General features: G+C 44.0%; 1 pseudogene; it reads left to right on the forward strand.

Annotated features, from left to right (window-relative positions):
- The window catches only part of LOC132226492 (polycomb group RING finger protein 6-like), a 35,875-nt pseudogene extending 24,963 nt beyond the window's left edge, over window positions 1–10,912 (forward strand).
- Window positions 10,913–18,830: the final 7,918 nt, after the last annotated feature.

Raw genomic sequence — 18,830 nt, forward strand, 5'->3', positions numbered from 1 at the left:
CAGGTCTCAAAACTCTACTGTTACCAGAAACTGTTAATTCAGTGGAGACTTGTCCTTTAGTCAAATATTATGTCATATCACTTTAAGAAAATATAACTATTTTAAGACATGTTGTAAGGAAACTTTGGTGCTGTTTTACAAACCCTGATATAAAGAAATGCTGAAGGTTTCTATTAAGTTATTTTCCCATAGAATGCAAAAGGTTATTTTAAATTCTGTCTATAAAGGCAAAGGTTTTGCTTTTCTCAGGGACTTTAAGTGCCACAGTGGCCTCAAGAAAATCTGTCTTAGCTTGCTGTTTCCAAAAATTATAAGAAAAGAGTGACCTGAGGGAAAGGTAGTTGAAATTACTAAGAAAAGCATCATGACTTGGTATGTCTGTACCTTAGTGAAGATCCAAGTTGCGGTTAGAATAGAAATAATGTTAATGATGAAAAGGAGGAGGAACGTTGTCACCACTTTCATGGCCCTTCTATGGGCCTCTGTGCTTGAGTCCCTCAAGCCCGTCATGTTGAGCTGAAAATTCTTGGTGTGTCTCACCAAAGACAGAAATAAAAGAAGCAAAGAGATCAGGGACAGGAAAAAGGGGATGAGTCAAACTAAGAAGAAGAAGACATTTAATATAGAACATTTCATTTGCCTCTAACTGCAAAGTCATATTTATTTCATGTACCCTGTAAGTATTCAACCACAATGCATTAATAGCATCACGCATTAAGAGGTTAAGAAACAGTAGGAAGAAAGACCCCAGGAAAAGCAGAAGAACCACCCTGTTGACTCTCCACTTCAGCCACATGAAAAAGGAGTGGGAGAAATTGGCTATCTTAAGGAAGTAGAAAATGCTGAGGCAGGTGGCAAACCAGATAGTTAGGTGGTTAGTTAGTGCCCAAAGAATAGGAACCACCTTTGCTAGTTTACCAGTAGCATACAGATGTGGAGCTAGCCCCATTATAAATAAATCCAAGAGTATTACCAACAGTTGAATGATTCTGGCCATAGCCAAGCTGGTGAGAATGAAATCAGCTGAGGAAACTGTCCCAGTGCTGAACCATTCAATGCAGTTCACCAGTCCGATGAATCCATTTCCTAGCACTCCTAAGATGAATATTCCTGTTGCCACAACTAAAATGGAGACCTTTATTTCAATTGACATCGTTATAAGAATGTTTCTAATGTTTTGCCTCAATGAAAGCTTTATAGTGTAACAGTTGCAGATGGACATCCATTTAGGATGCTTTCCAGAAATATTTTTACTATAATTCCAGAAAGTACTTCCAAAATTCTGCTTAGCGATACAGTTCCAGAGTCCTTCATGAAAGAATAGTTCCTTCCAATTGTATTGTAATTCCAGTGCTAAACTGAACAGGTCTGTTAAGACACACACATTTCATGAATACCAGTAGCATTCCTTACAGTCAGCTACTATATAAACATAAGTGTTGTCAACTTATCTAGATACCGGCTGCAAATTTTCATTTGTGCCACTGACTAAAAGGGTGAGGTAAAATATGTAAACATGCAAATATGAGAGAGATTATTTTCCACCTATTTGTATTTATATCTCCTTGGAACATAAACCTAAATGCAAATATTTAAAATTTTGAATAGTAATTGCTAGGAGGAAAGCTTTTATATAATTCTGTTATTGTTTGTTACTTAACAACAAGATCCTTGTGTATATGAAGCATTTTTGTTGATGCAATTTAATTTACATAAATAATTTATTGTAATTATTTCTATTTTAAAGACCACACCCATGTCCTAGAACATAGAACTAAAAATAATCATGGAGAAACATTATAAAAGCTTAATCAGAAGTTATAAGCAAAATATACCAGGAATATACATAAAGCAGCTACATATGCTACAATGCAAAATTGACTATGGCTTTATGAAGACTGGAATATTTAGTGGGAACTTGAATTATTTAGAAGTTAAGAAGAAATACAGAAATAAATTCAAGACTGATGTAAGGGCATGTGAAATTTTCAGTGACATGAACAAATATGACACCCTTCTAAGCAGAGGAACTTATTTTGTTTTACAATATCTTATTTGCTTTTTAACTGAAAGGTTTCTAAGTGCTCTCCAATATTCGTGTTCTAAACGAAATGTCTTGATCTACTTTCTAGCCAATAGAGTGACTATGTTCTTCAGACTCTCTTACAGATGGTGTATCACCGTGAATGATGTGGATCAATGTTTTGCGAATGAAAATTAAGTGCACCATTTACAGGCCCGCACCCAAATTACCTCCCACACATCCCCCCCCCCCCCATACATCTTTCTCCTCCCTGCTGTCTGCAATGGCCGTGATTTCAAGACAATCATGGAAGCCACATGTGTAAGATGGCATATTTGTGATCAGCCTTCTTCCCTGGATAACAGCATAGAGGAGGCTCCTCAGACATATCAGGACTGTTTAAAAAGCAATTGGAAATTTAGACTATGTATGAGTCACTGTATTTTTGGAGCTTATTGACGACTGCTGTTCATTCACCCAGTCTAAGGCAGTAATTGGAACCAAGCACATGCAGATTAGTTAAGAAGCACTTGAATGGTGAAGAAACAGAACCAGGAAATCTATGCCACCTGCTGATTTTGTGATGGTTTTGATATCATTGGTTTTCTAGATCTAATGTGGTTTATTCATGTATTTATTGAATAATTAGAACATCATTTTCTCCAACTATTCCATGAGCTGGGTTTTATTTCCTTGCGACTTAGCAGGAAACAGGAAAGACATTATCCCAACTAATAGGCCCAGGGCATGAAAATCGTGCACATGGGGGGGGGGGCAGGGGTTCCTCAGCCTGGCCTGCACCCTCTCCAATCTGGGACCTCTTAGGGGATGTCTGACTGCCAGTTTAGGCCTGATTGGGCCTAAACTGGTTGTTGAACATCTCTCTTACAATCTGGGTCTGCTGGCTCCTAACCACCACCCTCCTGCCTGCCTGATCGCCCCTAACCACTCTGCCTGCCTGCCTGATCGCCCCCAACTGCCTCTACCCCAACCCCGCCACTGTGGTTTTGTCCAGAAGGACGTCCGGAAGACATCCAGTCTATATGGTCTAATTAGCATATTACTCTTTTATTAATATAGATCTTCTACTGGGCAGAAAGGTGATAAAAAAATGAATAAATCAGATGTTTCATATATATACATGAAGGTATAGATATTATTGTTAAAATATCATAATACTACCATTTCAGGTTTTGAACAAGGTTACATTTTTCTTTCTTTTTTAACTTTTTTTTCTTTTTTTATTGATTAAAGTATTACATATGTCTCCTTTTCCCCCGATTAATCCCCCCCAGCCACTTCCACTTCCCACGACAAGCCCCCCACCCCAGTGTCCGTGTCCATTGATTATGCTAATATGCATGCAGGGGAGGGGGACGGGTAAGAGATCAAACAAAGGACTTAAACATTTCTTTCTTATAATAGAACTTGCTACCAATATGTCAACATACTTTCAGTTTCATCATTTTCCACAAGATTATAATAATGACAGATATGAAAGGAATTTTTAATAATTATTACATGGACATCATATTTATCAATTTTCATGTGTGCACAAAGGTCATTTACTTATTTACCACAATTATATACTACATTTATTTTGAGTATATATTTAATATAGGAAAAATTTGACCCTTTTTCTCTGAAATTTAAAAGGAATGTTTAGTTAGCAAGATGGAGAAGAACTGGCAATTCAGAAACCAAAAAATGGTTTAGGGTAAACTAAATAAATTAACACCAGTTTTCCATTTGTTGTTGTTAATCCTCACCAAAGATATCTTTCCATTGATTTTTAGAGACAGAGGAAATGTGGGAAGGAGTCAGAGAGAAAGAAGCATCTCTGTAAGAGAGATACATCAATTGCTTGCCTCTGACACACACCCCAACCGGGGCTGGGGATCGAGCCTCCAACGTGGCCTTGGAATCAGCATGTTTGGAAACAGCATAGAATAAATGGTGCTGTCTCTCTGGTAACCAGGATTTACAAGTGCAGGAATCAAGGGGTGAAAATGTGAGCATCACCAATCACTATTGCCCTAATAACACTGGAGCAAAATGTCTTTTTCATTTTTTTAATGGCCTTATGTTTTGCTGGCCTGTAAGTCATGGTACCAAGGAAGAAACATTTCTACTAGGGGAAATAGCATTGATTTTATCAAATGGGATTTTAAGATTGCCATCCAGCCACTTTGTACTCCTTAGGCCACTGAGTCAACAGGAAAGAAGGGAGATACTGTGCTGGCTGGGGTAATTGATCTTGGCTACTAAGGGGAAATTGAACACCATTCCCTTAGGTGTCCTATGATTCGTGTTGGAAACAATCACTTGTTCTTCTTCTGTAAATCAGCTTCTATGGGGAAACTAAATAAAATACATAACATGTTCATGAATTGATAGAATTAACATCATTAAAATATCCATACTACCCAAAGCAATTTATAGATTCAATGCAATACCCATTAAAATAATAATGGCATATTTCACAGACCTAGAAAAAACTCTCCAAAAATTTATCTGGAATAAAAACAGACCCTGAATAGCCACAACAATCCTGAGAAAGAAGAACAAAGTTGGAGGGATCACAATACCAGATATCAAACTATATTACAAGGCCATGGTTCTCAAAACTGCCTGGTACTGGCACAATACCAGACATATAGACCATGGAACAGAACAGAGAACCCAGAAATAGACCCAAGTCATTATGCTCAATTAATATTTGACAAAGGAGGCAAGAGCATACAATGGAGTCAAGACAGTCTCTTCTAATATAGGAAAAATATAGGAAAATTTAATATAGGAAAAATTTGACCCCTTTTCCTGCCTGCCTGATTGCCCCCAAATGCCTCTACCTCAGCTTGGCCACTGTGGCTTTGTCCAGAAGGACATCCGGAAGACATCAAGTCTATATGGGCTAATTAGCATATTACCCTTTTATTAATATAGATAGTCTACTGGGCAGACAGGTGATAAAAAAAAAAAACACAAAACAATGGTACTGGGGAAATTGGTCAAATACAATGCAAAAAAATGAAACTAGATCACCAACTTAACCCATGCACAAAAATAAACTCAAAATGTTTAAAGAACTTAAATGTAAGACTAGAAACCATAAAAATCTTAGAAGACTCCATAGCAGCAAAATATCAGACACTTGTCATAGCAATATCTTTACCAATACAGCTCCTAGAGCAATGGAAACTAAGGAGAAAGTAAACAAATGGGACTACATCAAAATAAAAAGCTTCTGCACAGCAAAAGAAACTATCAACAAAACAATAATAAAGCCCACTGCATGGGAGAACACATTTTCCAAAGCTATCTCCAATAGGGGTTTAATCTCCAAAATTACAGAAAACTCATACAACTCAACAAAAGTAAAAAAAACAATCCAATCAAAAAATGTGCAAAGGACCTAAATTGATACTTTTTGAAAGAGGACATACAGAAGGCCTAGAAACATATGAAAACATGCTCAAAGTCACTAATCATCGGAGAGATGCAAATCAAAACAACAATGAGGTACCATCTCAAACCTGTCAGAATGACTATCACCAACAAATCAACAAACAAGTGCTGGCAAGGATGTGGAGAAAAAAGAACCCTCATGCACTGCTGGTGGGAATGCAGATTGGTACAGCCACTGTAGACCACAGTATGGAGTTTCCTTGATAAAGTTAAAAATGGAACTTCCATTTGACCCAGTAATTCTACTTCTAGGACTATATCCCAAGAAACCAGAAACACCAATCAGAAAGGATATATGCACCCCTATGTTCATAGCAGCACAATTTCCTAAGATTAGGAAACAATCTAAGTGGCCATCAGCAGATGAGTGGATTAAAAAACTGTGGTACACCTACACAAATGAATACTATGCTGCTGTAAAAAAGGAACTTTTACCATTTGCAACAGCATGGATGGAACTGGAGAGCATTATGTTAAGTGAAATAAACCCGTCAGAGAAAGATAAATATCACATGATCTCATTCAAATGTGGGATATAATGAACAACATAAGCTGATGAACAAACATAGATCCAGAGACAAGGTAACACTGAACAGACCGTCCAACCTCTGAGAGAAGGCAGGGGGAAGGGGGCGAAGTTAGAGATCAACCAAAGGACTTCTATGCATGCATATTAGCATAACCAATGGACACAGACACTGGGGCAGTGGGGACTTGTCCTGGGGGGTGGGGGTGAGTGCCTGGGGGAGGCTTATTAGGGGGAAAAAGGAGACATATGTAATACTTTAAACAATCCTATCTAATAAAAGAGAAACATGGTAATTAGCCAAACCTCCGCTACCCTTCCCATTGGCTAATCAGGGTGATATGCAAATTAACTGCCAGCCACGATGGCAGCCGGCAGCCAGGCAGCTTGAAGCGAACATGAGGCTTGCTTGCTTCAGTGATGGAGGAAACCAACGTTCCGCGCCTGCCTTGCCGGCCTCTGAGCTTGCAATTTGAAACATTGTTACAAATATAGAAGCTAAACAAAACCCCAGAAACCTGCTTTCAGCCAGCTGGGATATCAGAGCTGGAGTTGATACAGTGTTTCGATTATAGAACCCAAACAAACCAGATACCTGCTTTCAGCAGCCGGGGACTCAGAGCTGGAACCAAGCCTCAGAGCTAAAGCTGGCCCAGAACAAAAAGAAAAAAAGAAGAAAAGGAGTGGTTGGGAGCTTCAGTCACCCGCCAGCCTGAAAACAGCCCTCAGCCCCTCACCCAGAATGGCCAGGAACTCCAGTGGGAACCCCCACCCTGAAGGGTGTGTGACCGGCTGCAAACAGCCATCATCCCCTCATCCAGGCTGGCCAGGCACCCAAGCGGGACCCCCACCCTGATCCAGGACACCCTTCAGGGCAAACCAGCCGGCCCCAACCCGTGCACCAGGCCTCTATCCTATGTAGTAAAAGGGTAATATGCCTCCCAGCAGCGGGATCAGCGGAGCCGCGATGCCTCCCGGCACCGGCACTGGGATCAGCATGACAGGGGGCAGCTCCCAAACGTCCTGATTGCCCTGTGGCTGTGTGTGACAGGAGGAGGGGGCCACAACCTCCCTATCTGCCCTGCTCTGTTCGTGCCAGGGGAAGGCACCCCAACCCCCTGATCAGCCCTGCTCTGTGCCTGATAGGGGAGAGCTCCCCAACCCGCTGATTGTCCTGCGGCTCTGTGTGTGACAGGGTGTGGCACCCCAACCCCCTGATCAGCCCTGCTCTGTGTGTGACAGGGTGCGGCGCCCCAACCCCCTGATCGGCCCTGCTCTGTGTGTGACAGGGTGCAGCGCCCCAACCCCCACTCCCCACGGGCTCTGCTCTGTGTGTGATGGGGTAGAGCCATAACCTCCCCATCGGCCCTGCCCTGAGTGTGACAGTGGTGGAGCCACAACCCCCTGATCAGCCCTGTTCTGTGGGTGATAGAGGGCAGTGCCCCAACTCCCCCACCCCCATGGGCCCTGCTCTGTGTGTGAGGGGGTAGAGTCATAACCTCCCCATCGGCCCTGCCCTGAGTGTGACAGGGTACGGCGCCTCAACCCCCTGATCCGCCCTGCTCTGTGTGTGACAGGGGGCGGTGCCCCAATTCCCCTATCAGCCCTACTCTGTGAGTGACAGGGGGGAGCTCCTCAACCCCCTGATCGGTCCTGCTCTGTGCGTGACAGAGGGGAGCTCCCCAACCCCCTGATTGACCCTGCTCTGTGCATGACAGGGTACGGAGCCCCAACCCCCCTGATTGGCCCTGCTCTGTGCATGACAGGGGGTGGCGCCACAACCTGCCCATCGACCCTTCCTTGAGTGTGACAGGGGGCGGTGCCCCAACCCCCCAATCGGCCCTACCCTGAGCGTGACTGAGGGTGGCATCGCAACCTCCCGATCCGCCCTGCTCTGTGCATGACAGGGGCGGCACCCCAACTCCCCAATTGGCCCTGCTCTGAGCCTGACCAGGGGCTGCACCTAGAGATTGGGCCTGCCCTCTGCCACCTGGGAGGAGGCCTAAGCCAGCAGGTCGTTATCTCCCGAGGGGTCCCAGACTGCGAGAGGGCACAGGCCGGGCTGGGGGACCTCTTCTCCCCCCCAAGCGCACAAATTTTTGTGCACTGGGCCTCTAGTATATATATAAAGAGGTAATGTGCAAATTAGGCCGGGACACCGTATCGGTTCATGACCTGACAGGAGGAGTTTGCGCACGCAGGTGAGGCTCTGAGCAGAGACAGACACAGAAATGGGGGCTGGCCTAGCCACTGGGCAGCAGCTTGGTCCAGCCTTCTGGAGCTGGAGCAGACACGGACAGGGACATAAGGGCCAGCCCACAGCCTCCGCATTTGATCGCAGGCTGGGAGAGGAGAGGGCGAGCCCTCCCGCAGCCTCCATGGCTGATCACAGGTCCAGAGAGGAAAGGGCAGGCTGCCCAATCCTCCCTGGCCAATCACAGGCCCTGAGAGAAAAGGGTGGGCCCACCTACAGCCTCCATGGCTGAGCACAGGCTCGGAGTAAAATACTGACAGTAAGTCCTTTCAGTACAATTGGGACATTAGAGGCCCACAGAATAATATTTCCTTTTCTGTGAAACACATAACTCTGACATACTATTTACAATTAAATAAGTTCCATATATTTTTACATTTTACAGCCCTGGAAAGTTACATATAATGATCAGCAAAGTGAGAAGATGAAAAGAATTCTTAGGCTTTTATTTTTTTTATTATTATTTTTTTAAAATATATTTTATTGAATTTTTACAGAGAGGAAGGGAGAGAGATAGAGAGTTAGAAACATCAATGAGAGAGAAACATCGATCAGCTGCCTCCGGCACATCTCCTACTGGGGATGTGCCCGCAACCCAGGTACATGCCCTTGACCGGAATCGAACCTGGGACCTTTCAGTCCGCAGGCCGACGCTCTATCCGCTGAGCCAAACCGGTTTCGGCTAAAGAATTCTTAGGCTTTTAAAGATGTAACTAATTTCTGTCTAGAAGTACTTCAGGCTTTCATCTTTGGCAATCTCCTTTGAACAGCATTATCATCCTGCCAGTCCCTTCACTGAGTTAAACAGAACTTTTACGTCTGCTATTATATATTTGAGTAAGAATTATGTATTTAGCCCTAACCAGTTTGGCTCAGTGGATAGAGCGTCGGCTTGCAGACTGAAGGGTCCCGGGTTCGATTCCAGTCAAAGACATGTACCTTGGTTGGAGCACATCCCCAATAAGGGCGTGTGCAGGAGGCAGCTGATCTATGTTTCTCTCTCATCGATGTTTCTAACTCTCTATTTCTCTCCCTTCCTCTCTGTAAGAAAATCAGTAAAATATATATATTTTTTAAAAAATTATGTATTTAACACATGCAAAATTTTGTTTTGACACAATAAAACAAAAGATCATTTGATTCTTCCCTGGAATACAGAAAAGCACAAATTTGAATCATTGGTGTGGCTTAGGCTAATTTTCCAAATATTGTTAATAAATTTCATGTAGAGATCTTCACAGAGCCAAGAAATCTCTCTTTCAGGACTACATATTCAGCATCTCCAAGGAGGAGGCCTGTTATCCTGTGTTTTGTTTTGTTTTGTTTTTTAATACTCACCAGAGGATATTTTTTCACTGATTTTTAGAAAGAGTGGACCAGAGGGAGAGGGAGAAGGAGAGGGAGAGAGGGCCCGCTCACAACCGAGGGCAGGCCCTCGCCAGCAGGCCCGCCTCTCCACATGAGCTGCAGAGGAAACACCTTTGCTGACCGCTCACTGGCTAAACTCCCCTTACGATACTCATAGTGCTCTTGATAACTTGCTTAATAAGAATGCAAGAAGGTGATCTAGGGTTTTTTTTTTACCTCACTCCTGAAGGAAAAAACAAAGGTCTGCTGCTACAGGGGCTAAGAAATGTCATATCCTGCCCTAGCCAGTTTTCCTCAGTGGATAGAGCCTCAGCCTGTGGACCGCAGGGTCCGAGTTCAATTCTGATCAAGGGAATGTACCTAGGTTTCAGGCTCCTCCCTGGCTGGGGCCCAGGTCAGGGCTCATGCAGGAGGTAATCAATCAAAGTGTACCTCTCACATTGATGTTTCTCTCTGTCTTCCCCTCTCTCTTCCATGCTCTCTAAAAATCAATGGAAAAATATCCTCTGGTGAGGAAAAGAAAGAAAGAAAGAAAAAGAAAGGAAGGAAGGAAGGAAGGAAGGAAGGAAGGAAGGAAGGAAGGAAGGAAGGAAGGAAGGAAGGAAGAAAGGTCATATCCTATGCAAGAGACATCTTGAAAATGCCTAAAGAAAGTTGTTATTTTTTTGTGGTGAAGGGACTGGAACCCGTGTTGATGAAAACACCTTGGTGGCTGTGGTGGCAGGCAGTGGCACCAGCAGTGTTGTGATGGGGGTGGCACCTTCTCCTGACCAGCCAGGTTGCCTCCTGCAGAGGGAGGCCTACTGACAGCTTAGGCCTGCAGGGAACGGGCCTAAGCCGTCAATAGGACATCCCCTGAGGGCTCCCAGACTGTGAGAGGGGCAGAGTGGCCTGAGGTAATTTGTGCACTGGGCCTATAGTAAAGAAAGAAGTATAGACGTACCTAAACCTGCTGTTTCACAAACAGCCCCTTCAAGCAAAGGAGGTCTAAGAAAGCCTTAGAATCAGTGTTTGAGATTCAACCCAAACTGATAGATCTTTATTACTAGAATTCATTGGTGCTAATGAAGGCACAGGATATTTTTAGCCATTGGAAAAGAAGTTTGTCCAAGTTTCAGGAGAAGCAACTCTTGGGCATGTAGAATAATTTCTTAGAAGAAAAATAGGTCTTGATCCGGCTTGTCAGGTAGAAATCATTTCTGGCCATCACTTGTTGGAGCGATATCAAACTCTAAGGGAAATTCCATGTACAACAGGTGATGCTGCAATGTAAGCTAATTGGTCTAGAGCAGATCTGATGGTCCATGGGCCAAAAATGAATGGTCTTCTAGTCCTTCATTCTGGTCTTGCGGTTTCTCCTCTGAAAATTACTTAAAGAGAGTATCAGGAGGGAGGAGAGAAACAAAATAAGGTGGCTTCTGCAGAACTGTGCTAAGACATAACATCTATTTTAGCACCAAGTATCATAATATTTATAAATACAATTTGGAATGATGGAATGCATCTGTTTTATTATCAACTATATATAAATAGCATCTATAGCTCAGAGGGAAATTTCAAAGTACTGAATTTTTAAAGTTCTTGTGATTTCAAATACTTTGATAATGATTTTGCTTCCTAATCTTTGATGTAAATCACTTACTACTTTCTTCATTGAGCCATATCCTTTTTAAGTTGGTGATGTGGATTCTGCTCTGAGATGGCATCAGTATGGCAGGAAAGAAGTATGCTTTTGAGATGAAGAGTCAAAGCCAGACTTGTTAAACTGTACCCTTCCGACAAAGATCAGAAGTGTTGGCCACTTTTGTGTGTTGCCATCATATTTTAAATTTGCATTGTTTTTTGTTGTTTACTTCTAAAAGAGATAAATTATTATTATTCTGTGTAAAGAGACTTTCTCCTGTATGGTATATGGTCTGTACCATGAGCCTTCAGTGTAATAAAGACTTCATTAACATAAAAATACATATATGTATAACCACAATATAAATACATCAATCAAAGAGACATAATCCTATTCCACGAGTTATTTTTTAGGAGTCATTTTGCATTTGCTTTATTTTTACTGTTAGAAATAGGTCTCAGTAGCTTAATTCCATGATTTTAAGGTCATCCATGAATAATTTGCTCAATTAATACATTTAAAATGAAAGAAGCCCTAACCGGTTTGGCTCAGTGGATAGAGCGTCGGCCTGCGGACTGAAAGGTCCCAGGTTCGATTCCGGTCAAGGGCATGTACCTTGGTTGTGGGCACATCCCCAGTGTGGAGTGTGCAAGAGGCAGCTGACTGATGTTTCTCTCTCATCGATGTTTTTGACTCTCTAACTCTCTTCCTTCCTCTCTGTAAAAAAATCAATAAAATATATTTTTTAAAAAATGAAAGAATACCCCATATCTAAAGGTATTCACTTGACATTAACTTTGCTATTTACTAAGACAATTTAGATACAATGATCTTTGAGAAATTATATACACATTGTCCAACTTATGTATATAAACATTTGAAATATAAATCACTAAATAAGAAACAGGATGATGCAGCTGCTGCTACTGATGATGATGATGATGACAATGATGATATGATGGCAGCTTAATGGGAGATCTCCAACTAATAGTTGTGACTTCATCCAGTTTTCTAAGACACAGAATTAACTGTAATGAAAGATCATTACCTATATGTCCTACAACCTTATGATTCATCATTCTCAGCATCCAGGCTAGCTTGAAAGAACAACTTCAGCTAAAACTCCATCAAGAATAACTTAAAAACAATATATCTGCTATTTTTTACTGCATTATAAAACTTACCCACTATGAATCAAACAAATAGTACTTTGCTGTTAAAGAATTTTCATATGGAATGTATGTAACCTCTATATAAAAATAAAGTATGTAAACTTATTTATATATTTTGATAACATCATTAACAAGCAAAATTTTCTTGTCTTCATATTTATATGCACTGCTACTGTGATTAGTCGGGATCATTTTATTACAGAAGTCAAAGTAGCACTACATATGTACAAACATCAAACACTACATTAAATGTGTATTTTGCTTTTACAAATTTACCTTTCTATGTCTCTGTCTTTTTTTCTTTACTAAGAAACTAAGAAATTTAAAGATTTAATCTGTTCATTTTTGAATTGTATTCTATTGTGTACATATGCCATGATTTATTTCTCCATTTTATAACTGATGAACATTTATATGACTCCTCAATTTTAGCATTTACATGACTCCTCAATTTTGGCTATTAAGAACAGTAGTAACATGCACATTTTTGCATATAGATTCTGTTACACATGTACAAAAAAATCTCTGGTATTAAAAAGAGGAATACAATTAGTGGGTCTTAGGGTATGCATCTTCACCTTAAATGCACAATTCCATATTCGTGTACAAAGTTGTTTTACCAATGCATAATCCAAAAATATAATACAAAAATATCCGTTGTTTCAGATCCTTTTCAACCTTAGAAGCATCACACTAATATAAATGGTTTTATCCTAGCCCTAGCTGGTTTGGCTTACTGGATAGCGTGTCGGACTGCAGACTGAAGGGTCCCAAGTTCGATTCCGGTCAAGGGCATGTGCCTTGGTTGCAGGCACATCCCCAGCAGGGGATGTGCAGGAGGCAGCTGATCAATGCTTCTCTCTCATTGATGCTTCTAACTCTCTATCCCTCTCCCTTCCTTTCTGTAAAAAATCAATAAAATACATTTTTTAAAAAATGGGTTTATACTACACTAGATGCCCGGTGCACAAAAATTCATGCACGGGGGAGGGGAGTCCTTCAGCCAGGCCTACCCCCATTCACAGTCCAGGAAACCTCAGGGTATGTCCTACTGAGCCCTGATGGAAAGGGGGCCTAAGCAACAGTCTAGCCCAGCCATGGGCAAACTTCGGCCCGCGGGCCGGATCTGGCCCGTTTGGCTGTTCTATCCTCTGGCCCGCGGAGCCGAAAGAGCGGAGGATTCTCTTACTCTCCCCTCCGCTCCTTCACCAGCAGCAGTGTTAACATGGCAACGTCGGGAAACACGGCCGCAGCTCCTTCTTCTGTCCAGTTTAAGAACCCATTGTGGCCCTCTAGTCAAAAAGTTTGCCCACCCCTGGTCTAGCCTCCCTCTGTGGGAGGCAACAGGGCCAATCAGGGGAAGGCGCTGCCCCCATCACCCCACCGCTGACGCTGCTGCCAGCACTGCGGCTGCCTGCCCTCAGCCCTCGCAGCCGCTGCAGCTTTGTCCACAAGGACATCCGGAATTACGTCTGGAAGGACGTTCAGCTGTCCTGTCTAATTAGCATATTATGCTTTTATTATTTTTTAATATATTTTATTGGTTTTTTACAGAGAGGAAGGGAGAGGGATAGAGAGTTAGAAACATCAATGAGAGGGAAACATCAATCAGCTGCCCCCTGCACACCCCCTACTGTGGAAGTGCCCACAACCAAGGTACATGCCCTTGACCGAAATCAAACCTGGGACCCTTCAGTCTGCAGGCCGACGCTCTATCCACATAGCCAGAGAGTCAGCCTGCAGACTGAAGGCTTGGGGAGTAGGCTTTTATTATTATAGACTAGAGGCCTGATGCACAAATTCTTGAACAGGTGAGGTCCCGGTGGATAAGGGGAGGCTGTGATGCAATCGGCCCTCAAGGCAGGCGGTGGGATGCCCTTGCCAGCCTGGGATCAAGATGCATCATGCTGACGTTCATGACAGCTGTTGAGGAGCCACCTGGTGGCTGCTTTTATATTGTTTCTTCCTTGCTGAGCATCTCGGGAGGGGAAGCAACCACAGTGCCCAAAGCTGACTTCCAGGAGTCAGTGGCACTGGTTCATTGGTGCCTGGCCCATTCTCCAGAGTTTGGACCTGCAGGACTACTGAGGGAGTGAGTGGCTGCTGCTGGGCTGGTGGGCTGCCAGGATGGGTCCGTCAGCTGAGTGGTGGTCCACTGTGGGAGCACACTGACTACAAGGGAGCAGCTCCTGCATTGAGCATCTGCCCCCTGGTGGTCAATGTGCATTATATTGACCAGTCATTATGGTCGTTACTATCGTTATGGTCATTACAGTAGTTTGGTCACTTAGGCTTTTAATATATAGATAATATACTAAGTGTCCAACCGTTTGTTCAACCGTTCGACCAGTTGCTATGACGCATACTGATCACCACGGGGCAGACGCTCTAAATGTTAGGTTAGCTGGCTACTGAGGTCCAGCCAATGGGGACTGGGCAAGATGGGCAAGACATGCCCTGGAGCCCTCCCGTGGTCCCTCCCTGGTCCTGTTCAATACCAGTGGGGTCCCTTGGCCTAGCCTGCACCCTCTCGCAACCTGGGACCCCTACAGGGAGGTCGGAGAGCCAGTTTCAGCCCAATCCCTGCAGGCCAGGCCAAGTAACCCCACCAGTCTCTAGTCCTATCTAATAATAGACAAACATGGTAATTAACCATACCTCCACTATGCTTCCCATTGGCTAATCAGGGCAATATGCAAATTAACTGCCAACCAAGATGGCGGCTGGCAGCCAGGCAGCTGAAGCGAACATGAGGCTTGGTTGCTCCAGTGATGGAGAAATCCAAAGTTCCCTGCCTGCCGCAGCCAGGCTCTGAACTGCACTCTAAGACACAATGTTGCAATTACAGAAGCTAAACAAACCCCAGATACCTGCTTTCAGCTGTCAGAGCTGGAGCGAGCAGGACCGCAACAGTGTTTCAATTATAGAAGCCAAACAAACCCCAGATACCTGCTTTCAGCAGCCGAGGCCTCAGAGCTAAAGCCGGCTCTCAGCTCCAGTGACAGCTATAGAAGGTAAATAAATCCCAGAATAAAAAGAAAAAAAGGAAAAGTTGGGAGCTTCAGTTGCAGGCTTGGCCAGCCTGAAAACGGCCCTTAGCCCCTCATCCATACTGGCCAGGCAGCCCAGTGGGGATGCCCACTTTAAAGGGGATGCAGGCAGCCTGAAAACAGCCATCAGCCCCTCATCCAGGCTGGCCAGGAACCCCAGTGGGGACCCCCACCCTGAAGGGGGTGCGGGCAGCCTAAAAACAGCCATCAGCCCCTCACCCAGGCTGGCCAAGCACCCAAGCAGGACCCCCACCCTGATCCAGGACACCATTCAGGGCAAACCAGCTGGTCCCCAACAGTGCACCAGGCCTCTATCCTATATAGTAAAAGGGTAATATGCAAACTGACCCTAACAGCAGAAAGACTGGGAATGACTGGTCACTATGACACACACTGACCACCAGGGGGCAGACGCTCAATGAAGGAGCTGCCCTCTGGTGGTCAGTGAGCTCCCACATGGAGGAGCTCTGCTCAGCCACAAGCCAGGCTGATGGCTGTCAGTACAGCGGTGTGGAGGGAGCCTCTCCTGCCACCTCAGCAGCGCTAAGGATGTCTGACTGCAGCTTAGGTCTGCTCCCTGCTGGCAAGTGGACATCCCCCGAGGTCTGCTTGGCTGCCAGAGGGATGTCTGATTACCAGCTTAGGCCCAATACCCTGGGGAGCAGGCCTCAGCCAGCAGATGGTCATCCCCTGAAGGGTCCCAGACTGTGAGAGGGCACAGGCTGGTCTGAGGGACTTTCCCCCCCCCCACCACCACCGAGTGCACAAATTTTTGTGCACCGGGCCTCTAGTCTATACTAATAAAAGGCAAGTATGCTAATTAGACCAGGAGACCTTTCAGATGTCCTTCTGGACAAAAGCCATGGTGGCAGGGCTGAGGCAGAGGTGGTTAGGGGCATTCAGGCCAAGAAGGGAGGGAAGTTGGGGGAGAGTAGACCACTGGGGTGGGGGGTAGTTGGGAGTGAACTGGCCAGCAAGGAGGGCAGTTGGGGGCAACCAGGCTGGCAGGAGGGGCTGTTGGGGGCCATGAAGTTGGCAGGGGAGAACAGTTAGAGGCCAAGAGGCCAGTTGGGGAGGGCAGTTGGGGGCTATGAGGCAGGCAGGGGAGGGCAGTTGGGGGTGATAAGGCTGGCAGGAGAGGGAAGTTGGGGACAATAAGGCTGGCAGGGGAGGGAAGTTTGGGGCCATGAGGCCAGCTGAAAAGGGCAGTTGGGGGCAATGAGGCTGGCAGGGAGGGAAGTTGGGGGTGATAGGGCTGGCCATGGAGGGCTGTTGGGGCCATGAAGCCAGCCAAGGAGGGCAGTTAGGGGCCAAGAGGCTGGCAATAAAGGGCAGTTGGGGGCCATGATGCCAGCAGGGGAGGGCATTTGGGGGCAATCAGGCTGGTGAGGCGGGGGGGAGTTGGGGTTGAGCAGGCCAGCAGGTAGAGTGGTTAGGGGTGATCAGGAAGACATGTAGGTGAGTGGTTAGGAGCCAGAAGTCCTGGATTGCAAGAGGGATGTCCGACTGCCAGTTTAGGGCCAATCTCCACAAGGGGTCCCAGATTGGAGTGGGTGCAGACCAAGCTGAGAGACACACCCTTAATGCACAAATTTCATGCACTGGGCCACTAGTATTTATATAAATTATTACTATTCTTAACATTTGCAATTCTTTTTCTATCCTAATTTCAAACTTATCTTTAGTTTGAAAAATTTGTGTCACTTTTTCCCTTTCTGTGACTGTAATTCTATATACTTTTATTCATATTGTATTGTATATTGTTTATACATTTACTAGAGGCCTGATGCATGAAGATTCATGCAAGAATAGGCCTTCCTTCCCCTGGCTGCCAGCACCAGCTTCCCTCTGGCATCCGGGACGCAGGCCTTTGCTCTGGCTGCCACTTCCCGCCTTTGCTCTGTGCCTGAGCCACCTTCCACCTTCGCTCTGGCCATACCACCCTCCTGTAGCTTCCTACACTCCCCACCCTTTATAGCAAGATTCCCACTCTAGGATAGCCGCCACCATCTTTGACGCATCAATTTGCATATTCCCTCCTTATTGGCTGTGGGCGCTGCCATGTTTGTTGTGAAGTGATGATCAATTTGCATATTCTGTCTTTATAAGGTAGGACCAGAATTTGATTATAGATTTTTATAACTATTCTTATTCAGATCTCAAATACTTTACTCATACCAGAAACTGTTATTACATTGGAAATATTTTCTTTAATCAAATATTATATCATTTCGAGAAATATATAAGTACTTAAAGGCATATTCTAGGGAAATTTTAGTGCTGTTTAACAAAACCTGATATAAAGAAATGCTGAAAATTTATTATTAAGATATTTTCCCATACATTGTACAAATTATTTCTTATTCTATCTATAAAATCAAAGGTTTTGCTTTTCTCAGAGAAATTAAGTGCCACGGTAGTCTCAAGGCAATCTGTCACATTTGCTGTTTCCCAAAATTATCAGAAAAGAGTGGCCTGAGGGAAAGGTAGTTGAAATCACTATGACTTGATATGTCTGTACCTTAGTGAAGATCCAACTTGCTGTTTGAATAGAAATAATGTAAATGATGAAGAGGAGGAGGATCGTTGTCACCACTTTCAGGGCCCTTCTATGGGCCTCTGTACTTGAGTCCCTCAAGCCTCTCAGGTTGAGCTGAAAATTCTTGGTGTGTCTCACCAAAAACAGAAATAAAAGAAGCAAAGAGATCAGGACAGAAAAGGGGGATAATATAGGTAAAACTAAGAAGAAGAAAACTTTTGAGATAGACTATTTAATTTGCCTCTAACTGCAAAATCATATTTATTTCATGTACCCTGTACGTATTAAGATCATTAACAGCATCATGCATTAAGAGGTTAAGAAACAGTAGGAAGAAAGACCCCAGGAAAAGCAAAAGAACCACCCTGTTGACTCTCCACTTCAGCCACATGAAAAAGGAGTGGGAGAAATTGGCTATCTTAAGGAAGGAGAAAATGCTGAGGCAGGTGGTAAATCAGATAGTTAGGTGGTTAGTTAGTACCCAAAGAATACTAACCACCTTTGCTAGTTTACCAGTAGCAAACAGATGTGAAGGTAGCCCCATTATAAATGAATCCAAGAGTATTACCAACAGTTGAAAGATTCTTGCCAGAGCCAAGCTGGTGAGGTTGAAATCAGCTGAGGAAACTTTCCCAGTCTTGAACCACTCAGTGCAGTTATTCATATTGCATTGTATCTTATTTACACACTTATTAATATTTCATTATAGACTTTTTTTAAGTGAGTCTTTTTATTGTTGTTTTTCTTCCTTTTTTAAAAAAATGAAGGGTCCGTTACTGGTCCTGCTTCCATGAGTGGCCGAGACC

The sequence above is a fragment of the Myotis daubentonii genome, chromosome 2, assembly GCF_963259705.1.
Source record: "Myotis daubentonii chromosome 2, mMyoDau2.1, whole genome shotgun sequence".
NCBI classification, from domain to species: Eukaryota; Metazoa; Chordata; class Mammalia; order Chiroptera; family Vespertilionidae; genus Myotis; species Myotis daubentonii.